The sequence below is a fragment of the Mirounga leonina genome, unplaced genomic scaffold (genome assembly GCF_011800145.1).
Source record: "Mirounga leonina isolate KUSES-001 unplaced genomic scaffold, KU_Mleo_1.0 Mir_95, whole genome shotgun sequence".
Lineage (NCBI taxonomy): Eukaryota > Metazoa > Chordata > Mammalia > Carnivora > Phocidae > Mirounga > Mirounga leonina.
The window spans coordinates 14,495,131-14,520,802 of NW_023270865.1; the positions used below are offsets into that span (position 1 = coordinate 14,495,131).

The 25,672-nt window shown below is 33.6% G+C and overlaps 1 non-coding gene across 1 annotated transcript; it reads right to left on the reverse strand.

Annotated features, from left to right (window-relative positions):
* Window positions 1-1,812: 1,812 nt before the first annotated feature.
* Window positions 1,813-1,943, reverse strand: LOC118006320. The gene has a single exon (XR_004678044.1). It is a non-coding gene; the product is annotated as a small nucleolar RNA SNORA63 (small nucleolar RNA).
* Between the last annotated feature and the right edge of the window lie 23,729 nt (window positions 1,944-25,672).

Genomic DNA, 25,672 nt, shown 5'->3' on the forward strand with positions numbered 1-25,672 from the left:
GAAGCCACTACTTAGTTATACAGAGTCTCAGTTATACAGAGTTAAGCAATCTAATCATTTATCTTTTTGCAATTTGTTACTAGTTAATATTTTATAAATATGTGCAAGGCTAGAATCTCGAGAGTTACTACACATGCCCCTCACTGTACATGAGTGTGCTATATGAATGTCTCTGCTTTTATTCTTGCAGTAGAGATTTTATAAATTTGAAAATGGGCTAAATATTACCAATTTTGCCTGATTGGTGAAACATTTTCATTTTGTCTGTAATATATGCATTTCCTTTTACTTCTTTGTTTTAGTCACTTTTACAAATATTAAGTCTCCACTCCCATCTCTCTATGATGTGTCACTCTTCTGCATCTGTGATTTCCTATGTCACAACCACCCAATATCCATACATTTAGAGTTAAATATTTTGTCAAATGAAAATGGCTCTGTAGCATTATCCCATCTTGATTCAAGAAATCCTGGCTTAATAGGTGCCTATCAATCTGTCACATATTGAATCAGTGTGGCTGCCACCTGATAACGGTAATTCTCCTGAGATCACATGTTCTAAGCCCCTAAGCCAATATCACACATTTTAGGTTAAGGTGACATCTCACTTCTAGTTCCAAATTGTGCTTTTGTTATTGATAACAAATTACCCCACAAACTTACTGGCCTAAAACACAATTTATTATCATGTCTGGGCTCAGATGGACACTGTTCACTAGGAGTCTGTCAAAGGTTGTAGTAGTAAGACATTGGCAGTCTCTAGTCATATGAAGGATCAACTAGACCTAATATCCAAAAGAGCTCACTCGTGTACCTGGCACTAGATGCTAGCTTTCAGCAAGGAGTTCAACTGGGGTTTTCAATTGGAGAACATATATAATCACTTACATGTGTCTTGGGCTTCTCACATCATAGTGATGGATTTCCGTAAGAAGTATCTACAGAGCAAGAATTCCAAGACTAGTGAAAGGATACTACAAAGTTTCTTATGACCAATTATTGTAAGCTCCAAAACATCTTAACTCCTCCACATTCCACTAATCAAGGAAAGTCATGGATTTAAGGGAAGGGATTTATATTCTGTATTTGATATGAGGAACAGCCTTCTCACACAGGAGAAAAGAATCGATGGCAGCATCTTTGACTTACTATTTTTACCCACTCTCCTTTTCTCCAAGGTGAACTTACCAATACTATTGCTTTTTCTCCCTCCTTCTCTCTTTTCTTCCTTTTCTCCATGTAAGAACACTTAATATGAGATCTAACCTGTGTACAGAACTTAAAGTATACAATACAGTGTTAACTATATGCAAAATATTGTACAGCAGATCTCTAGGATTGATTCACTTTGCCAAAGTGAAACTTTAATACCAGTTGAACAACAGCCGCCTATGTCCTCCCTCTCTCCAGTCTCTGGCAACCACCATTTTATTCTTTTTATGAGTTTGACTAATTTAGATATCTCATATGAATGGAATCATGCAGTATTTGTTCTTCTGTGGCTTACTTATTTCACCTAATATAATATCCTCCAGGTTTATCCATGTTGTCACATGTGGCAGATTTCCTTTGTTTCTTTTGTTTGTTTGTTTTGTTTTTTTAAGATTTTATTTATTTATTTGACAGAGAGACACAGCGAGAGAGGGAACACAAGCAGGGGGAGTGGGAGAGGGAGAGCAGGCTCCCCGCTGAGCAGGGAGCCCGATGCGGGGCCCGATCCCAGGACACTGGGATCATGACCTGAGCCGAAGGCAGACGCTTAATGACTGAGCCACCCAGGCGCCCCTCAAGTCAGTGTTTAACTTGGTAAACATGTCTGAAACCATGCATCCTTGGCTGCTAAGCACCATGGCGGACAGGGCTAGAAAGCTAACAGCTTTATTTTGAGCAGGGGGCAAAGACAAGGCAGCACTTTACAGCTACATTGTAACTAGATCCTGCATCAGATTTCCCTTGTTTTTAAGGCTAGATAATATCCTATATATATAGACCATATTTTTAATCCATTCATCTGTCAGGGAATATTGAGGTTATTTCTTTGTTTTGGCTATTGTGAAAAATGCTACAGTGACCATTAAAGTGCATTTATCTCTTTGGGATCCTGTTTATAATTTTTGTGTCTACTTCTTAGCCTCCTACCAATTGCCTAACACTTTTACTTTGGCATTTACCCCTATCTTTCAAAAATCTGCATTTGGATTATGGACTATAATCTATTTTACAATTTAAATGAAACATCTAGAATAAACAAATCTATGGAAACAGGAGGTATATTATTGATGTCTTTATTTTCAAATTTAATATGTTCTTTATTGATAAGCTCCAGCACAAATTGCTCAATATGCCCCAAAATATACATTTATAATCATTTACATCACCTATATTTAGCACCATTTCTAATCTCTGTGTGTCACAGTTAGGGATACTCGAAGTTTTCTATGAACTTTCACTTCAGCTTTTGTTTTTTCTTATTATAGATAGACTCAGCCCATTACAAAAAAATTATATCTTTATTTCCTCCATTCTTTCTTTTCATTTTCTTAAGTTTTTATTTAAATTTCACTTAGTTAACGTACACTGTAATATTAGTTTCGGGTCTACAATATAATAATTCAAGACTTCCATTCAACACCCAGTGCTCATCACAAGTGCACTCCTTAATTCCTATCACCTATTTTGCCCATCCCACCACCCACCTTGCCTCTGGTAGCCATCAGTTTGTTCTCTATAGTTAAGAGTCTGTTTCTTGGTTTGCCTCTCTTGCTCTCTTTTTTTCCCCCCTTTGTTCATTTGTTTTGTTTCTTAAATTCTACATATGTGTGAAATATATGGTATTTGTCTTTCTCTGACTGACTTATTTTGCTTAGCATAATACTCTCTAGCTCCCTCCATGTCATCACAAATAGCAAGATTTCATTCTTTTTTGTGGCTGAGTAATATTCCATTATATATATATACCACATTTTCTATATCCATTAATCAGTTGATGGACACTTGGGCTGTTTCCAAAATTTGGCTACTGTAGATAATAATGCTTCTATAAACATGCATGTGCATGTATCCCTTTGAATTACTATTTTTGTATTCTTTGGGTGAAAACCTAGTTTTGCTGGATGCAATTGCTGGATGGTAGGATAGTTCCCATTTTTTAATTGAATTATTTGGTTTTTTGGGTGTTGATTTTTATGGGTCACTGCCTGTGTTCTCCTCCACTAGGATTTTTATTGTTTCAGGTCTCATATTTAGGTCTTTAATCCATTTTGAATTTATTTTTGTGTTGGGTGTGAGAAAGTGGTCCACTTCCATTTTTCTGCATGTTGCTTTCCAGTTTACCCAAGGGTTTACCCAAGGAACAAGACAGTGATGTCCACTCTCACCACTGCTATTTAATAGAGTACTAGAAGTCCTAGCCACAGCAATCAGACAAGAAAAAGAAATAAAAATCATCCAATTTAGCAAGGAAGAAGTCAAACGTTCAGTATTTACAGATAACATGATACTCTATAGAAAACCTGAAAGACTCCACCAAAAAACTGCTAGGACTTATAAATAAATTCAGCAAAGTCACAGGATTCAAAATCAATGTACAGAAATCTGTTGCATTTCTATACACCAATAATAAAGCAACAGAAGGAGAAATCAATCCCACTTACAATTGCACCAAAAACCGTTAAGATATGGAGGAAGGAATAAAATAACCAAAGTGGTGAAAGACCTGTACTTTGAAAACTATAAGACACTGATGAAAGAAATTCAAGATGACACAAAGAAATGGAAAAATTTTCTATGCTCATGGATTGGAAGAACAAATATTGATAAAATGTCTATACTACTCAAAGCAATCTACACATTTAAAACAATCTTTATCAAAATACCAACAACATTTTTCACAGAGCTAGGAAAAGCAATCCTAAAATTTGTATGGAACCACAAAAGACCCCAAATTGCCAAAGTAGCCTTGAAAAAGAAAAGCAAAGTTAAAAGCATCACAGTTCTGGACTTCAAGTTATTTTACACAGCTGTAGTGAGCAAGACAGTAAGATACTATTGTATGGCACAAAAATAGACACATAGGTCAATGGAGCAAAATAAAAACCCAGAAATGAACCCACAACTCTATGGGGGCAATTAATCTTTGACAAAGCAGGAAAGAATATCCAATGGGAAAAAGACAGTATCTATATTTATTTGAATATTTTCAGATGGCTACTAGATTGTTGAAATACTTTCATGAAAATAAAATCTCTATCTGCTTTTATATTCATATTTTATAATTTACTAATATATTTATATTTAATTTCTGGACTTGCTGTTGGGCACTTTTTTTGGTTTGATGCGTTCTTATGTCAGTGTCATACTTTTAAAGTATCACAGCTGTCTTGGAAATTTGAATATCCGATGGGACTAATCTAATCTTAATATTCTTCTGAAAAGATTTATATGATATAAATAACATAAAATATATATCGCATAATATATATTTATATTACAATCTAGAATAGTACTTGTAACTGAGTGCCAAACACAATAAATTTAGAAATTAAATGATCAACATTAGAAATCACTTAGTGAAACTTCAGAATTTTACTAACAACAAAATGTAGACCCAAATAGCTTGCAGAAAACAATAAAAGTCAATCACAGGTAGTCAATAATAAACATATTAATGCCATCCCTTTAATCAGCACCATAGAATACTCAAAGACAGTGAATTAGATCTCTCAAAGTAAAAGAATAGAAATTTTAAATAGACATTCAGTCATAGCTGTGGTCAACAATAAGAGAACAGAAAATTTTCAGACATACAAACCAGAAACATCTTGCTGAAAAAATATTTTAATGAAATTGCACTCTGGAAACTACAAAAGCTGTGGATTAGTCTAAATCTAATAACACAAGCAATAATTATAAAGCAAACATTTTTAGAAAGATAAGAAATGTATAAATTTGCATAATTATATGAAACTACTAGCAAATTTCCTAAAGAAAAGAACAGAGCAAGTAGTCAAAAAACAAAATTAAAATAATATTAAATAGAACATGCGAATTACAAGCAAACATACTTGATATACTAAATAAAATGTGGTAATTTCAAACACTTATGATATATATTTTGATTGAATATACTAAAATAATCTGTTTTCTTTAAAAATAAAAACTGACATGAAATATTTTCTGCTTATAATGCCATATAATTTATAAATAAAAATAAGTTATGTGTAATGTGCATAATAGTATTAAACATATGTTCTTCCTGTCTTAGTTTTTGGTTTTGGACTGTGAACTAAGATAAATACCATTATTCCTGTAATTTATATGTCTATCATCTATATTTAAATGTATGCCAGGTGGGGGGTGTGTGTGCAAATAGACAGTAAATATATTCAGATATAATAAAAACTTGAAAAAAATTGATAATTCTTTGGTTTAGAAGAGACATGCAAAATGTATTGGAAAGTAATCCACAAAGGCTTCAGTTCCATTATAACTATAGTAACAGCATATATGCTGACTGTCTGTAAATTTGTATGGATTTGTAGAAATAAGTATCCTGCTTTTTGTTTTCTCTAATAGAGAGTGATAAAATAAAATAAACATGTTATTATTTGCATATGTTACTGCACTCATCAATGCAAGTGCACGTGTAAGAAAGCATCCTCAAGTTCAGGTATTTACAGTCAGGAAAGGGAAATGCTTTGTAGAAACTCAGAATGATATGTGGTGTCTTGAGATATCTCTTATAAAATGTTTAGGGATCTGAAAATGTTTTTGTAGTAATTTGACTCAGAATCCACGTTAAATATATGCTTCTCACTGTGGGGTACTAATTCTAAAAATAGTTTTGATAAATTCAAAGGTATCAAGGGAGACAGATGTACAAAATGAAGACAGTGAGATTATTAATATTTACAGGAGGCATTCTATCACTTTTGCCAAGCTGAAGCAGTGCCATATTTAGTTATTATAATAATAAATGTTCCATGAAATAGAGCTATATTACTGTGAGCCAGGATGTTCTAGCTGACTTCAACACCCATTGACCTCTATGCTTAAAGATTTCTCCCTCCCACATCACACATTTTCTCTGAAGATAATCCAGAATTAGGCTATCCAAACTAAAAAAAGGTAAAATAAACAAATGCAGCCTAGGAAAGGAACTTTCTGAGATAAAATTTAAAGGCAAAGCACAAAATAACTGTTCTCAAGACATTCAAAAGTAACACAGAAGGGTGAGGGCTGTGGTCATGTGTCTTCTATTTATCTTCTTGGACTCAATACATTTTATATGCATTTGCCATTAATACACGTCTTTTGTTTGCAAATACATACAATTTGGATTTATCCATTAGACTACTACTAGTAAATTTTCTTCGTGTATTTCATCTAATATTTTCCATAAGAGATTATGGAATATTAAGACCAGTTGAGAAATTGACATTGGGATGACAAAATAGTGCTTTATTTTTAGGTTTAAAAAATTATGTAGCTCTTGCTGAGATGCCTATTTGTGATACATTCTTTTCCAAACTCTTCTATACCTCTTGTCAACATCTGAAATTGTACTTCCAATAACATCTAAGTCAGCATTAGTATTTTATAAATGAGGACTTTTTGTTTTAAAGTTTAATTATGTAGCTTGAAAAACAATTTCGGTCTGCAAATTATGATTTGACACATTAAGCATAAATGCAAGCAGATGGTAAAATGAAGTAATTTAAATTTTCTTGTTATTTTGTTTTTTAAATTTTAGATGTTTATGGAAGGTTTTGATTGTTTAATTTCAATAGTTACCACCATTTAAAAAAATATATTACATTTTAAGAGTATTAAGAGGATTCTCCAAATGGTATGCATTAATCAAATCTTTGACACAAGATCTTCCAATGCTACACTAGCAATTATTTAAAAAATCAACCTTCCTGTAATTTAGATAAATTGGAAAGGTCTGCATTTCTAGTAATTCATTGGTAGGAGGTATTTACAAATATTTATGAAAAATAGACTCTGAATAGCCTGACATGTTCTCTGTTGCATGAAGATAAGAGGAATATACAAAATGAAATTCAAAAGACTGAAATAAGCTGCTAGATTAGTGGAGTAGATCCTGACACAGGGTCTCAGAAAAGAGAGAAAAGCCCTAGATCCTAAGCTTGTGTCACCCAATGTCCAAAATGATCCAGCACTATTTCACCTCAGATTATCAGAATAGGCTAGTGGCTTGAAACACTGCCAAGTCTTCTGTTATGATCTACATGTTTGTGTCTTCTCAAAATCCTAGGTCAAAATTACTACCCCCATTGTGGCTGTGTTTGGAGATGGGACCTCTAAGGAAGTAATGAAGGTGAAATGAGGTCTTTAGAGTGGAGTTCTGATGTGATAGGAGTAGTGTCCTTACAAGAGACACCAGAAAGCCCATCTGTGGGAAGTGTCCACAGAGGCATAGAGGAAAGTTCGTGTGAATATCCAGTGCAGGGGTAGCTATGTACAAGCCAGGGAGAGATGCTTATCAGGAGTGAGATTGGCCCTTGAGCTGGAACTTCAAGCCTCCAGGACTGTGAGAACATACATTTCTGTTGGTTAAGACAGCCAGTCCGTGGTATTTTGTATGGCAGCTGTAGCAGACCAATACATCTTCCAAGAAAAATTGAAGACAAGGGAGGAAACAGAAGCCAGAAGAGGTAGGGTGTATCAAGGAATATTCAGCTAAATTTCCTCAAGGCAAATAAGAAATCAAGGAAGATGTGATCACTTGCATATGTGGAAAAGTTAAAACAAGTGGCACTAAAATAATAATAATAATAATAATAATAATAATAATAATAATACAAATGGGACTAAAATGTGAAGGTATGATATAGCATTAAAGAAATAAAGGAATATAGTGTGAAGAGAAAAATCCACTTCCATTTCAGAGGCAAAAATATCAAGACAGTCTCTGGTTGACACATGACTAGTCATTAAGACATGGGACAAAATAGAGCATGAAGGTCTATATTTTAGTTCTTAAAACATCTTCTTGAACATGGCAAAATAAGTTGTGCTCACAGTTAATTTGCCACACCAAGTCAAAGGTCCAGACCAGCTGTCCATGAATTTGGGAAATGTAACCTCAGCCCCACTGCCATTACTTCCCCTCAAGGGCTCTGCATATAATAAAATCATTGTCCATATCTTTTCTACAGTATTGTTGTAGGTTTTTTTATTTATATTTTTTGAATTTTGCACCCCTCACACATTTGCAGTAGTTTGGTGTTATATTTAATTCATATTGCAATGTTGCATTAGATTTTTCTTCTAATTAGACTGTTAGAGTACTTTTTTTTAATGAAAGTTTTTGATTCTCATATTCTATTTATTTCATTAACTCATATTCTATTTATTTCATTAACTTTGACTGGATATGAGGTTTTGTTTGATGTTTTTCTATTTTATTTTTATTTTTTTTGTATTCATGATTGTTTTCACAGACCTACAATATGAGACAATCATATGGGGAGAAAGAATAAGAGAGGTTTATTTGGTTTCTTAGTTCAAGAATGTTTTCATCAGTTGCCACATTAAAACACAGTTTTCATAACAAATTACATGTTGTGTTTGGGGAGGGGAATCAGTCTTCTGATTTATTGATATTAACTTGTTTTTGAGTTTCCGTCTGGAGACACTTTTTAGTCTTTTTTTTCCCCCTAGCTTCACTAAGTTTCCAAAGAATACTTTCTCTTCCCAATTTAATTTGTTTAACTCCAGAAATGAACATTTCCCAAGATTCACATTTTATCCTCTGGTTTCCCACGTTTCTTCCTTTCAACACTGCAATAGCCAGTTCTCTTATTCACCAGGTCTCAAAATTACCTTCAGAAGCTCCACACTGAGGGTTTGGGACTTTCCTTCTAGGGGTGATAAAAACGGACTGTAATTTACTCTTCTATAGACTTAGTGGGCACACAGCAAGGGGAATGTCCTATACATAGTATTTAGGGAAATGCAATGCAAACTTATATGATAGAAGTAGAGAATATGATTGGTGACAGATTTATGATTCAAAGAGATAGATCCAATTATTGACAGGATTAAGATGTTATTTGGGAAGCTGATGAGGTTTCTGGTTATATTAATAAAGGCCTAGTGTCTAGAATTTAAAAAGATAATAGGGATGTGTATCCACATAACCAAATGCCAAGCAGTACCTTTGAATCACTTAGAATTTAACCTGAAGAAAAGGTAACCAGAATGGTAATGGACGTGAAGTTATTGGAAACAGGACACAATGCACAGCCTAATGGTAGTGAGAATACCTCTGTGAAAGTGGGCTTCTCCAATACTGAAGATCCTTATCAAGTAGCTGAAAGGAGATGGCATTGTGACTTGCTTTACTGAAAGTTAGATTATGAAATGTGACCTCGTAACTTTCTTCAATGCCGAGTTAGGGATATATAAGAGGAGAGCAGTTTGTAAATGTAACCATTTTCTTCTCTCTCTCTCTCTCTCTCTAGAAGAAAACCTCCGTATATACTATATGTACATGATTGTCCTGTGATAAATTTTAAGTTTCTAAGATATCAGTGAAGACATCAAGAATTAATGTATTTATGTATGTTTGCAATAAAGAGTTATGGCAATGAACACATTAGAGACTCCAGTCATGGTCTGAAAGAGCACCGTATTTGTTTGACAACTATTTAATTAACCCTTGGTGATTTTCTCATCTTCTAGGAACCTGAAACACTTCCCTGGTAAAGTGATAATAATAATATACAGCATCCTTACAGAAGAGGATATATAATTATGTTTCTGCTCCTTTCCATGGGTCTGATGTATACTTTTTGCTTTAACAGGTATGTTTTGTTAAGTTTCTTTATATTTGGATAATACAGATAGAACATTACATAAACAAATGAAAAACATTATTTTAAACAACTTTTTTAGAGAAAATTGACATGGATAGAAAAAGGCTAAACATCAAATCAATATTCTGTTTTCTGATGAACTTAGTATTGCTAATTTGAAGAATAGAATGAATATCAGAACTCCTTTGTTTTTATCTTTGTATTGTGAAAACTTAGAGTCACACTAAAAACAGAATTCTGTTATTTTGAACCAATAACTTTTTAAAAACTTTTTAAAAATCTACCCTGATATATAGCATGGGGCTTTACAAATGCACTTTGTGACAAAATTATCTCTAAAAGAAAATCCACTGCTATGAGTAACAAAATAAGGCAAAATGACATGTATTTCATAATTACAGACATATATGGGTTGGAAGTAATTGTAATAACCAGGCTTTTGTATTATTTTTATGCAAAATTAAGAATTTATGCACACTCAGAAGTTGTTTCTTTAATGGAAAAATAAACTCCAACTGAATGGCTAAATTACTTTGCTGGGAGTTAATTTTCTTCTTACATTTTAAACCAACATCTTGTATCCCAAATTACTCAGTGGAAAAGCAAATTGATGGCATGAAATTAATTTCCACTTTTTTAAATCTACATGGATATAAATCACCGCAACTTGGGGGAGATTGAAAAATGACCGTATTAACAAAACTCCATGTTCAACAGACAAATAAACATCCTCACACATCCAAATCACCACTGTGTATTTACCCATCATTAGCCATAATCCACTTGAGATGATGATGATAAATGAACCAAGAAGCTGGATCCCTAAACAATATCTATTTAATGATAATAAACAACCTGAAACACAGAAAGACTCACCTTCCATGAAATTGGTGTTTAGCCCGATGGGGACCTAACTCAATCTCTGGCATCACAGGTTTCTGTTATGGGGCATGCTCTTCCCATAATCTCACAGCTTTGTTCCCATTTTAATACTAATATTTTCATGAATGCCATTGATGTTGATACACAATGATAAACTTTCTCAAGGTAACCTCAATTAACTTTTATATTTAGATGGATATATGATAGATAGATAGATGATAGATAGATAGACAGGTAGACCCACCATAAGGAAATGTTTGATGTGTTTTTATTTTTTCTTTAAAAACTAGCTGTTTGACAATTTTGAAGATACTCCCAAAGTTCTCGGAGACTTCTTCAATCTTCTAAGCTGTAGCTGTAAGATTAAGCTTGAACATTTTTGTTTCATGCTATGACCAGCAAAGCCTAAGGTGAAGTCTTTTGGGACGCTAGGTACCTGAAAAAGAAGTGCCCTTTGCTTTGTGACTCTGGTAAGTTCACGTTGTAATAGTTTATAGTTATGAGACCTAACCTCAATGGGGCATCAAATTGTATTTCCAGCTTCTCATGGTCATCCTTTCACTCTTCCTGTCTGTAGGCACAAAACTGCCCACTTTCACCAACATAAAACTCTATTCTCCTAATTTTGTGGAATGGGTTGATTAGATTAACTTCTGGCCTATTTTTAAATTTTGACCCACCTCCCCAAACCAATCTTTTCTCTGGACATTGATTATACTATTTTTATTGCCATAAATTGTTTTTATCAACCCTGGCCTTTCTTTTTCTTTATCAAGAATTTATCAGTACCCTTTAATCATATCAGTAAGGTAAAAAACTAACCATCATGATAAAGGCAATCTGTTCTCCTTATACAACTGAATTTAGAGAGAGCTTCTCTTATGAGATTTTTCTAAGACACCTTTGTATATTATAATTAAAGATGCAGCTCAATGCTTTTTTTTTTTTTTTAATAGCTGTTGCTAAAATTTTTTTAAAAATAAACAGAAATGGGTGCCTAGGTGGCTCAGAGGGTTAAGCCTCTGCCTTCAGCTCAGGTCATGATCCCAGGGTCCTGGGATCGAGTCCCACATCGGGCTCCCTGCTCAGTGGAGAGCCTGTTTCTCCCTCTCCCTCTGCACCTCCCCCCTGCTTATGCTCTCTCTGTATCTCTCCGTCTCAAATGAATAAATTAAAAAAAAAATCTTAAAAAAAAAATAAACAGAAATAACTCAGGTCAAAATGGAACTATAAAAACAAAATTTATCCAGGAAAACAAATTCAAAATACAAACTGGGAATTGCACTTATATCACAGACAAATTCTAATGTCCCTACATTGTTAAGACAAATACAGATGAAGGGAAAATGGCAATTGTATTAACCTATGGCACAATGAATTGAATAGTACAAATGGTAGATGCTATGGGAGTTTAAACAAACATACTTCATGATGTCTTCAGTTAACAAGGAATAGAAGGTATAACTGGAGCTTAATCTTGGGATCCAAAAAGTAAATTTTACTGTTGTGTATGAGAAAGAAAAACAGACAGGTATGGAAGAGAATTACAGACAGAGACAGAGATATTACAAAGATTAGTGTTTGTATTAGTGGTGAATCTTCTAGGTAAATGCTAAAAATGTTGAGACGTGATCACATTTCCCTACAAGGGTTGATAGTGTATGCTTTTCAAGAGGATTTGTGTAAAATATTAGAATGATAGCTGTATTTGTTTTCTATTGCTGCTATAATAAATTATCACAAATCCAGTGACATAGAACAATACAAGTTTATCATATTATAGTTCTAGAGGTCAGAAGTCTGATGTGCGTTTCATTGGCTAAAGTCAAGGTGACTTTGAGAGCTGCATTTCATCTGGAGGCTTCAATGCCCTCAGGCTGGTGTCTTGAAGCCTTTGTTCCTACAGATTGTAGAAGAAAGGTCTGGGTGGATTTTTGTCTATAGCTGATCTTTCCTTCCTCTGTTGCCCATGGGGGTTTCCAAGCATGCTTGCACACCGCAAATTTGGATGAGACCTTTTAATCCTTAGAAGACTTAAGAGAGAAGGTTGTGGGTGCATTTTGGGCAGAGGTTGCTGTTCCAGTACTCAGACCATCACCTTGAGGGAAGTGTGCTCAGGACTCATTCTGATCTTCCCTGTGAGTATTTGGTGATATTTTTGGAGAAAAAGCCTTCAAAGGGAGTAAATTCTAGTATGTCTGATATCCCCTATGGTTTTACACTCTCTCACTAGCCTATACACTAGGAAATTGTTAAAATATTCTAGCTTATTCTTATTTATAAATCATTTGGTGATGTGTATCCCAGGTAAGCAAATACTCAGGCCCAGTTTTTCCCTATTGCTTACTGTGTCACTCAGTATTTATGAGTAGTTGTTTGCCCCCTGACCTCAGTTCCCTGATAGTTTCAAGAAAAGTCATTATTTGCAGTTTGTCCAGCTGTTCTCTTGTGGCAGGTAGAAGATTGGCATCTTTCCAGTTTTCTGTATCTCTTCATTAGATGTAGAGGAATTCAGCAATTCTTTAGTCAGCTTTAATGATTTATGTCCTTTAAAGAATTTGTCCATTTTACCTAAATTTTAAAATTTATTGCCATAAATTTGTTCATAATATCCTATTATTTTTTAATCTGTAGAATTAACAATAATGTCACCTTGCCATTTCCAATATTAGAAATTTCCGTTCCGTCTCTTTTTTTTTCCTGATCAATCCAACTATAAATTCATAAATTTTGTTGATTCTGTCAAGAACCCATTATTGATTACATCAGTTTTTTTTCTTGTTTTATTGTGTTTTCTATTTCATTAACTCATGCTCTGACTTTTATCATTTCCTTTCTTTTGTTTACTTTTAGTTTAAAATACTCTTTCTAGTTATTTACGGTAGAATCTGAAATTAATGATTTGAAACATTTTGTCTTCTTAGTCTATGTAGTTACTACTGGAAATGTCCCTATATTTATAGCTGCATTCTACAAATTGAAATGGTGTGTTATGTTTCTTCAGAAAAAAAAATCTTTCTAATTTGCCTCTTCAATATTTCTTTGATTCACATTATTTTGAAGTATAGAATTAAGTTTCATGTATTTGGATATTTTCCAGGTCACCAGTTAATGATTTCTAGTTTAATTCCAATATCTTTGGGGAATATCCTATTTAATACTTGAATCCTTCTACATTTATTAAAATTTGTATTAATTATATCTATCTTGGTAAATATTTTTGTACATTTAAAAACAATGTGTATACTGCTGTCCTTATTTGGTGTATACTATAAGCATCAATTGAGTCAACTTCTTGGATAATGTCCAAGTTTCTTATATCCTTACTGACCTTTTTTTTTTTTTTTAAGATTTTATTTATTTATTTATTAGAGAGCGAGCGAAAGAGAAACAGCATGAGAGAGGAGAGGGTCAGAGGGAGAAGCAGGCTCCCCGTTGAGCCGGGAGCCCGATGTGGGACTCGATCCCAGGACCCTGGGATCATGACCTGAGCCGAAGGCAGTCGCTTAACCAACTGAGCCACCCAGGCGCCCTTTTTTTTTTTTTTTTTTTTTTTAATAGCAAGAAAGTGTCATTGAAATCTCTGACCATAATTGTGGATCTGCCTACTTCTTCTTGCAATTTTATCAGCTTTTGCTTAAAATATTTTGCAGTTCTGATATTAAGTGCGTGGGTGCTTAGAATTGTTGGGCCATTTTACTGGACTGACCCCTTTATCATTATGAAATGACCCTGGTAATATTCTTTGCTCAAAAACCTACATCACAAAACTAATTTAGTCACTACTGTTTTTGATTAGGGTTAGCATGGTATACATTTTAAATCATTTTTATTTCCACTCACTTGTGTATTTATTTTTAAAGTAGATTGCTTCTAAACAAGGTTGAGATTTTTACCTTATGTTTGATCTAGTGGGGTAAATGTGGGAGCTAGAAGCAGAGGAACTGCCACTGAAATAATTCTATAAGTTAGGCTGCCATTGTTCCAGGAATTCCAACAGAGGACATGAGTCTGGTAGGTTGGAGAGAAGTGACTTTATTACTCACAACAGCGGCAGTAGCAGGAACATTAGCAATGTACTGGTTTCCTGAGCACTACACCTCACAGGATGACTTAGGGACCCTTGCAGGTCCATTAAAGGAATAGAATCCTGGGCTTAGGGAAACTTCCAAATTCCTAGCAAGTAGTAAGCAAGCCTATTTATTTTGAGGAAGATCAGGTGTAATACAAGACTTTGACTGCATTATCTCACTTTTTAGGATAGCCAACTGCAAAAGCTATCCTGAAAAGTGGTCCAGATGAAGGGGTGGCCAAAACCTTGAGAGCTGAGGATACGCAGATGATTAAAAGTGCTAACTGGCTCCCCAAAGCAGTATATAATGGATCTTGAATTTTTATATAAAGTGGTCACCTTGGAGTTTTGATTGAATTGTTTATACCATTTACAGCTAATGTGCTTATTGAAAAGTTTAATATAAAATTGAAACTGATCTTTTTGAGTCATACTTTTAAGTGTTTGTTAAATCAGGTCAGAGCTACATTTGGTCTAGGGTTGCTTTTCCCCACTAAATGACACATGACTCTTCCTAGTCTTCCACCCAACTCCTCATGAATGATGAGGTTTTTTTACTCTGATAGTTCAGAACAGGCACTGTTCTTTCCTGTTGTCTTATTCCATTCAAACTACTACAACAGAAATTGATTTCTCAAGGTTTTGGAGACTGAAAAGTATGAGATCAAGGTACTAGCAATCTCATTCTGGTGATGGCCTACTTTCTGGTTCATAGCCAGCAATTTCTTCCGTATCCTCACATGGTTAAAGAGGTTAGGAAACTGTATTGGGTCTCCTTTATAAGGGCATCAGTCTTTTTCATGATGGCTCCACCCTCATGACCAAATTTCCTTCCAAAATATCTACCTATCAATACCATCTCAGCGGGCATTAGAATTTCAACATATAAATTTTGGGAGGAGACAAACATTAAGACCATAGCACATGATTCTCATACATAAGAAAATATGAATTAAGTACAACATAGGGAATATAGTTACTAATATTATAAGTATGTAGGGTGACAGATGGTAACTACACTTATGATGAGCATTGTATAATATATAAAACTGTTAAATCACCATGGTGTACACCTGAAACTAATATAATATTGTAGGTCAACCAAACTTAAATTACAATTTAAGGAAAATACGAATTGAAACGAAGAAAATTTAACCTCTAAGTTATGTAATAATATGGCATTTTAATGGCACTACTTAAAGCAAATGTTTAAATGAATTAATGATTTTGTGTTTCATTCCTGTAGAAAAGTAAGTTAAAAATTAACCATTTTGGGAATGATTCAGAAAATATCACTGATACAGAAAAATCATATTTCAAAGGATAGAACTCATTTAAACTTCTTACATCTTCATTTTTTTCCTTTCAGTATAAACATTGATTTTGATTTATTTGTATTTCTAGATCTGACTCATTTTTTTTTTTCCTCATGCCATTTATTTCTGAGTAGCTAATAAGATTTTTCTCATTAAAAGTAAGCCATTGTAGTTCCAATTTTGGTTAGCACTTCTAATACACTGAAGAAAAAAAATGCTATGTAATCAGTCAATCATGGTCTGGAGGGATTTCTGATGAAACCATACTAAGCTTTTTCAAAATCATATTAATAAAAACCTAAACTCAAAATGGCACTAAGGAAAAATACTTTCTTAAGGAAAATAAAATTTATAAAGTTCTAAATCCAATTAAATTTTAGGATACTATTGGAAGAGGAATTCATATGATTACTTTTATTATAATTTCAAAATGTTGCTAGCATTTTTTAAGGTATTTTTAAAATGAAATGCACATATGAGCATCTCTAAGGCTAGAATAATTTCATATTGTATTTCTTTTCTCATTCAGATAGAGTAATATTTTCATGTCTTGAGATTGTAACATACAATATATTAACTATTCTTTCATCTGATTTGTCATATTAAATTATATTTAGTATAGAATTTTAAGATTCTTAATTATTTATCAAACTAAATAAGAAAAAAATAACACAAAAGAGAAAGCAAACAAGTAAAATAAGAAAGAAAAACTGGAAGGGAAGGAAGAGGGAAGGAAGTAAGAAAAGAAGTGAGAAAAGAAGAAATGATGGTTAAAGATTTAAAAAAGACAGGAGAGGGGCACCTGGGTGGCTCAGTTGTTAAGCGTCTGCCTTCAGCTCAGGTCATGATCCCAGGGTCTTGGGATCCCGCCCCGCATCGGGCTCCCTGCTCAGCGGGAAGCCTGCTTCTCCCTCTGCCCCACCCCTTGCTTGTGTTCCCTCTCTCACTGTGTCTCTCTGTGTCAAATAAATAAAATCTTAAAAAAAAAAAAAAAAGACAGGAGGAAAGAAAGCAAGAAAGAAACTGCACTCACCTAAGAATGAGATCACGAAAATAATTCATAGGTCATGAAATGTACATTTAAAAACTACAGTTAAAAGCAAAGACTGCCATATGAATTTTATATAGGAAGTCAAAGTCCTAACCATAAATATAAAAGAATGCACAGGACCCGTCACATTTAAAACATGTCATTCTGTCTCTCATTACAAAAGTTATAATTTATTATTATTTTAAAATTCAAATAAATAATTTTTGCTTCTATATTATCAGGTGACTATGACAAAGATTTCTACACACAAACAAAATTTTTTGTACATTTGTTATAGGTATGGATAACCCCTTTAGTATTCCATATTTACTCAAGTGTAGTATTTTGTATTGTAGTACTCTTTACAAAGCTTCCTACCTCAATTTCCAGTTCTCCAAAGGATATTTTTCTGTGACCAGATCAGCATCTAGGCAATAATTAGCCTTAATCAGATAAAGATGAAATAGGTTGAGGCAGTCTAGGAATAATTAATTTATCTTTGGGGATTGAGAAACCTATGATGAAGAGATCACATTACAAGAAAGCATAGACTTGTCAAAGGCAGAAAAGCTGATCTTTAGCTACAGAGAATTTTTGCCATTTTTGCATTCACTAGTACACCTAATTAATATTTTGCATGGATTTGTTCAAATTAGTCCACCAGGGAATTGGGTCTCATGTGGAAAATAATAAAGCCAAGTAGAAATGCTGACCCAAGGTCAGTAAGCACTTAATCAAATGGGCATTCAAGCTATTAATTTTCTTTTAGACTTGGAAATAAAAGAACATTGATAAAAGGAAATAGAATTTAATTAAACAATAATATTAAATGAACTCATTATATAAATAGAATGTTTTCCAAAAACATTTTTTGTTTTCTTCCAAAATTGTAAAAATATCTTTAATAAGTGTTTTTTGTAGAACTTACTCCTGCTTTAAATGTCAGTGAAAATATTACAAAACATGGGTGAAGGACTCATTTATTTAATTTTTTACTTTTATAATGTTTTACAGTAATATTTATATATATTTACATAATTAATTTTGTTATTTTAATAACTTGACTAGTTTAAATTGAGAAAGCAGTATTAGAATAGCAGAAAGCATAGCCTTTCACATAGGACTTCCTAGTCAAATGTCATTGCTGCCTGTTATTAGCCATATAATCTTGATTATGTTATTTAAACTCTTTTACCTGATTTATTTTCCTAATTGGTAAAATGAAAGTTATGAGATAATTTATGTAACTAATATAGGCAAATCACATTAGGAGAATGCGAGTTACAGAGCAAGTTTCCAGCAACTGTTAGTTGCTTTTATCATCATAATTATCATTGTATTCAGTAAATCAGACTAAACTGTTTTCTAAGATAACCATTCATCAAATGAGAATGAAAATATTAATCAGTATTCTACTAAAAAAAACACAACTCTGGTTTTTAGGTAAGTTATTGTATAAATTGGAAGTTATAGATAAAACTCAGGAAAAATGGAAGATAAAATGATTACTTATACTGTGTAATATAACATAAATTGGAAAACTATGTGAAAAAAATTTATTTTCTGAAAAGTCAGGATATCTTAAGTTCTTTACATTCATTTCATGAATTTGATATTGAAGTATGCTACAAATTCATTCAAGTAATGCAGACATTACTTCGTGGGGAATTAGACATCGTGGTTCTTTCTACCAGAATGCCTCAAGGATGCTTTCATGTAGAGTTAGTGAATCCAAAATATCACTCACTCCTCATCAATCATGGATTGACTTTCTTCAGAGTTGGCAGATTTGTCAGTAACCTGGATATTCAAGTTACTGACTTATGTTCTATCTTCTTGGCTCTAAACTTTTATGTCCCCAGGTAATAAAACACCTCTGATTTTGTGTGTTTGTGTGTGTGCACATGCCTTGCACTTGAGCTTATTTTGTTTTTGATTCTTGATGTTTAGAAGTTCCTGGAATTCCGTGCAGCAGAGGTGGAAAAAAAAAAAAAAGAAAAAGAAAATTATTTCATTCCCAGAAATGGGGATAAATTTATATTATATATTCCAGAAATAGAGATAAATTTCTCCAAATAGTTTACTCAGTTCTTATAGATGAAAGTAAAGACATTGCAAAATTGCTAAACACACCTCAGAAACAAACATGCAAATACAGCAAAAGTAGCAAAATCTATAGAGGGTTAGCATTATTCTTTTACTTTATCATTTCTATTTTTTTTAATTTATTTTCATGAGTGCTGCAGAAAACTATTTTAAACTGTTATCCTTAACTCATGGAATACTCTAGAACTAATGTAAAGGATGTATGCAAAAAATACATAAAGTGGTATTTATAATGATAAAAAAGGACATTTTGCTTCCCAGCTATCTAAATATTTTATAGCAAGAGCCTTTACAAGTCTTAGAGGAGTCAAATGTATTTGATTTATTATTTCCACTTGAGAGTACTACATTATGAGTATAAACCAAAAAATTGAAATTCCATTTTTCAAAAAGAAAAATGTTGGATTTTGTCTGACTGGAAAAGAATATGATAGATGGTTGAAAGGGCAGAAACTTCTACTTATCCAATATAACCTATTCTCTTCCACAGAAATTGGATTGTTATATATAATTTACAAGACCAAAGGTCCATGAGCAAGGGGTCGTGTACCATTTCTGAATGTGAGAATAAAGATGAAGCCTCTCCTTCCCCATTCTCCCTTTGTAAGGAGACTGGATCCCAGTGTCAGTGAACGAGATTTGACCTTGCTGGTGAGCCTGGCAGGTTTTTATCCCCTCCCTGGAGAGTAACTGTTGGCGTATCTAGTCTGCTACTTAGAGGTTTTAGCCTAGCACTGTGACCAACCATCCTGCATAGTTTCAGAATTCCCCAAATATCTTGAGAAGGAAAATGTTCCTGTTTGTGCATCTGGACTGCTTCCGGATCTTTTTGCTGCCTCTAATAAATTACTCTAGGATTTTCTAGATGTTCCAAGGCATGCTATGAATTACTACAAAAGATTATTTGATGTTTGAAAAATGTCTTTTTAGATTTTCATATTCCAATAATTTACCCATTTTTATGAAATGGCTGAACTTTCTTATTGACTTGGGAAATTTTATATGAATTATAAATATTGACATTTTTATATTCTAGAAATCTCATCTATTTTACCCCAGTATGTACTTTTTCTTAAATGTTGTTAATGTTGTTTCTTATTTTATCAAAGTTTATATTTTAATCTAGTCCAAGTATCAATTGATCCTTTTACCTTTGTTTTTGTTTCTACTTTAACCATATACTTCCTATTCTAATTTCAAAAACATATTTCTTAAATTTTGATATCTTTTCAGTTGTATGTCAGTGCTGTATCTTTTCTTTATTGATGCATGACCGGGACAAGAGAATGTGCCTCAGAGTCTTCCAAATCAGGTCTGTGCTCTAAATTCCATCTCCATGGTTTCATGGAAGCTGGGCTTTTCACCAGCTCTTCCCAGCCAAGGATGGAGTATACAGGGAGTCAATGTAAGGGGTTGGGTTATTACCCCAATTTAGGACCCCTCTAAGACTTGTAAGGGCTCTTTCTATGAAATATTTAGGTAGCTGGGAGGCAAAATGTCCTTTGTTTATCATTATAAATATCACTTCAGTTAGTTTTGCCTATGTCCTTTATATGAGATCTTCAGAAACTAGTTTGCAAGTTTCATGAAAAGTCTAGGGTCTATTATAATTATGTTGACTTATGGATTTATCTGATTTCTATTGCTGCATTCTACAGCCAAATGGCACATTTTTCTCAAATATTGGTCATATGCATGTATTTTTACTTGCAATCATACATACTTTAAGTATCTTGCAATTTGAATGTTAGCCAATCGACATCAGTCATCAAAGCTACAATTCACCAGCATACGTTTTATAATGAAGGAGGAAATGTACTTATAAATATAAGCAGGGGATAAAATAAATATTTTTACATCAATTAAACTGGTTTAAAGAAAGATTCTCAAATACATGTTTAAAATTATTTTTTAGGGGTGCCTGGGTGGCTCAGTCGGTTAAGTGTCTGCCTTCGGCTCAGGTCACGATCCCAGGGTCCTGGGATCGAGCCCCATATCGGGCTCCCCGCTCAGTCCGGAGTCTGCTTCTCTCTCTCCCTCTGCCCCTCCCCCCTGCTCGTGCCCTCCCTCTGCCTGCCACTCTCTCTGCTTGTGCTCTCTCCTGCTCTCTCTATGACAAATAAATAAATAAAATCATTTTTAAAATTATTTTTTAAAGTGATAAAGTATCTAACACATAAATCCATACCATCAGTAGTATTTTTATACATTAAAGATAGAACACCTTCCTGGTTTCCAATACAAAAGATTTTCTGTAAGTACCCTCCGACTTTACTGTCCACTGTCCCATCTGCCAAGATGAGAGTGAAGGCTTAGAGTGAAGGTCTCATATCCTTTGTATATTGAGTCTTACCAGAAAGACTAAGTAGGCATGGGTAGCCTACCCTGCCTACTTCCTTTTAGGAGCAAATCCAGTCCCAAGGAGAACAAGTTTGTATTATCTTCATCATGACTTCTGTCACTTGGCTAGACTTTTCTTCCATATGGGGAATCTTATCTGTGATTAGTAGAATATGTGACTGAATTAGTAAGTCTTATTCTGAGATTCAGATAGAAATTCCATTTGGACATCTTATTGAGTTACATCTCCCCATTTCAACTCTATCATGATAAAATTGACATTTGTCCTGCTATCAATGTTGGTTTGTTCGCCATTTAATTACAATATAGTCATGAACTCTTGTGTAAGTTAAAAAATAATAAACACTAAATTTGATGTATAACGTCTACAATTTCAAAATCTTTTATTCCTAATAAAGGCTTTCAATCTGTGTTCCAAGCAGATAGAAGGGAAAGAACAAAAGAAAAGGGCAAATGTCAAAACCCAGGTCCGTAATACTCTTAAGAAGATCCAAACATAAATTCCTTGTAAATACTTTGGTAGACATGAATGCAATTGCACAAGAAACTCCATGGAGTCCAGAAAGAGTGAACATGTCCTCAGTAGAGGAATGGGTTATGAGTGAATTTGGGGTAGCCAGTCTGCAATGCCTGCTACAAAGTTCTTAGGAAATCTGTAAATTTAGTGAAAAAATGATATTAATGCCTATATTAATCTGAAGTCTTAAAATAGAGTGATTTCACAGAGTTCTTCTGCTTTTGTTTCTAACCTAGTTTTAATCACATTTGTTTTCCTGGAAATTGCAGATATGAAACCTGATATTGTAAGAATGAAAAAAAAATGTGAAATCAGGGACTAAATGCTTCCAACATTTAGGATAGAAATCTGGTCATTAACAGAGTAGATAACTTGATTTTAAGGACTTTATATAGGTAATTTTGTTCTCAATATGTTACATAAGACACTGTGATAGTCCCCGAGAAGATATAAAAGTTTAAAATCTGCATTTAAATTCTAACACATGCAAATTTAGATCTATGCAAATGAGATTATTAGATTAGTGTTAGAAAAATTTTAAATTTCTATTTAACTTTATAAATCCTATTAAGATAAAGATTTAGAGGAATACTTGTGCTTTGATGTTAGCTCTGAGAACAACCTGTTTGAAATTCAGTGTTGGCTCCTGGGCATGTGTTACAGGAAATTGTGAAGGATGTGGTTTGATATTTCTTTGCTGCTACCATATATCCTTTTTAATCTACCACTTCCCAGTTTCCCAGTTTCCTCGATGCCAATGCTATTGTGTTCTTGAAAAGAAATGACAAAACTGATTTTCTCTTGGGTAACAATTAGCAGTTGGGATAACCTTAGCAGCAAATAAAAGAAGATTGTACTCACTTGCTTATAACATAAGGATCTTATATTATTTCATGTAATAGGATCCCCAGATATTAGGAAGGATCTAAATATCCTCAGGTTCAGCCTCTTGCTTGTTTCTTTTGTCTTTTATATTGTAGCTTCAACCTAGAGCAAAAGACATTTCTTCAAGTCCTTCCAGGTTTTACATTCAGAGTAAATAATATCTACATAAAGAAGAAGGGTTCTTTATTCTTGGATTTGTTTCATAGGCTAGTATAAAGGACACATTTCCCAGAAAAACACACAGAAGCTTTTCCCTCATATCTCATTATTAATCACAATCAGTCATGCTTTTTTTTTTTTCAAATTCAATAAATGATAATATATATGAGAGTGCCATGATGGTCATAGACCAGTCAGGATATGTTCCTGGAGATTGATAAAGGATCACCTTCTGTGGTGGAGGGTGGCCAACAGAACAAAATCAGCATCTATCTGGGAAGGAAGAAAATAGTAAATAAATATTGGGTAGGGAGCCAACTGGAGCAGCTAAATAACTTAACAGAGTAGAATTGTTTATTCTTTAAAAAAAGACAGTAATCTCAGGAAACAAACTGAGGGTTGCTGGAGTGGTGGGGGGTGGGAGGGATGGGGTGGCTGGGTGATAGACATTGGGGAGGGTATGTGGTACGGTGAGCGCTGTGAATTGTGCAAGACTGTTGAATCACAGATCTGTACCTCTGAAACAAATAATAAAATATATGTTAAAAAAAAAAAGAAGATAGCAGGAGGGGAAGAATGAAAGGGGGGAATCGGAGGGGGAGACGAACCATGAGAGATGATGGACTCTGAAAAACAAACTGAGGGTTCTAGAGGGGAGGGGGGTGGGAGGGTGGGTTAGCCTGGTGATGGGTATTAAAGAGGGCATGTACTGCATGGAGCACTGGGTGTTATACGCAAACAGTGAATCATGGAACACTACATCAAAAACTAATGATGTAATGTATGGTGATTAACATAACAATAAAAAATTAAAAATAAAATAAAAAAGACAGTAAAATAGTTGTACATATTAATAAAGGTAGGAGTTTTGCTATTAATAATAGACATGGAGGTGATTTGGGGTAGATTTTCTAGGATCCTTCACATTACAGTATGAGGGAAACCTAGTACTTTATCTCTGAATAAAAAAATATGTTAAATATCAATCATTCATTTAAACATATACACAGAAAGAATATTTCAATAAAAATGTTTGTAATATTTAAAAATTTTTAGGCTTAAAATAGAATTTAACAGGGATTAACATAGATCACATGACTCATCTACATTTTATGTGCTAGATACTTTGCTCTTTTAACAATCCATGATAATGTTTTATTTGAACTATGGCATATTATGGACTTCTGTTCAGCAAGTTGATTGTTTGATATACTAGGAAAATAGCTCAAAAATGGATATGTTTATTTGTTAGTAATATTAACTACTCAGAATGTAACTACACATATTCCATAATAGGAAGTCAAAATTTATTTGATGAATGTATGAATAAACAATGTCATTTACTGAAACTTCCTATATGCCAGAAACTTTATTGTCATATATTTAATATTAGCAACATTGCAAAATTGGTCCTATTTTCCCCATTTTACAGATGAGATGACATATGTTAAATAATTTTCTGTAAAGACAAGTATTAGCTGATACCCCTTTTTATTTGTGGAATGCTTTTATTTGGGTTGATGACTGATATTAAGAGAAACAAACTAGGTACCTATATTTTTATAAGTGACATAAGCAATGAAAAGATTATTGAAAAGAGTGGTAGTTTGCCATTAAACAGAAGTTTTGCTCAATAGTGAGAGAAACATTTCTCAGTTCACATACAGAGCATATTCAGTAGCCCAAGTAAAAAAAAAAATGTAATATAACTTTTTATATTAACATGATGAAAGTCTTTCAGTATGGCTAGTAACATATATAACCTGAAACTATGGCTGAGGTGATGGCTTCACTTCTTCCACGATCTGGAAATATAAACTAATTTAAGTTGTAATATATAGTCTAAGTTATTTACACTAAATTTGAAGTGACTTCATCTCTATAATAGAAATAGGACATCTCTTATATATCTTTATATATATAAAAAAACTATATCACATGTGTTGTGCAATATTTTACTGTTGTCACCCAAAGCCAAATGAACTGGAAATTTCATTTTTTCATTTCATTTTATTTTATTTATTTAATTTTATTTTATTGGAAGTTGCCTGTGATCTATAAAAGGCAAAAAATTCTCATTTGAATAGAGTAAAAGGATTAGTTATTACTCATGCATGCAAAAATTTTTAAGGATTCAGCTGTGTCAGTGATAGATAGACTACTGAGAAACCATTTGGGATTTCTGTGATTAGGTTAGACAGGTCCCAACTCTTATTAGTGAGTGTTGCCTTGTTCTATTACAGAAGAGAAGGCAGCTTTCTTCCTGGGTTTTCCCCCTGGTGCTGCCTGCTTTAACTAAACCTGTAACATTTTCGACAAGCAAATCAGGAAGGACTTTGCAGGCAGATGGTGGAGCTGCCTATACATTCTCATTTACATGTAACCTTGGTTCCTAACTGTACTGGAGCCATATGCAGGGGTCTTGCATTCCCTTCGGGTTGGTTTCAAGTGCTAGGTAGACAAGTCAAATCTAACTTGGCCCATGTTTCCCTAATGTGA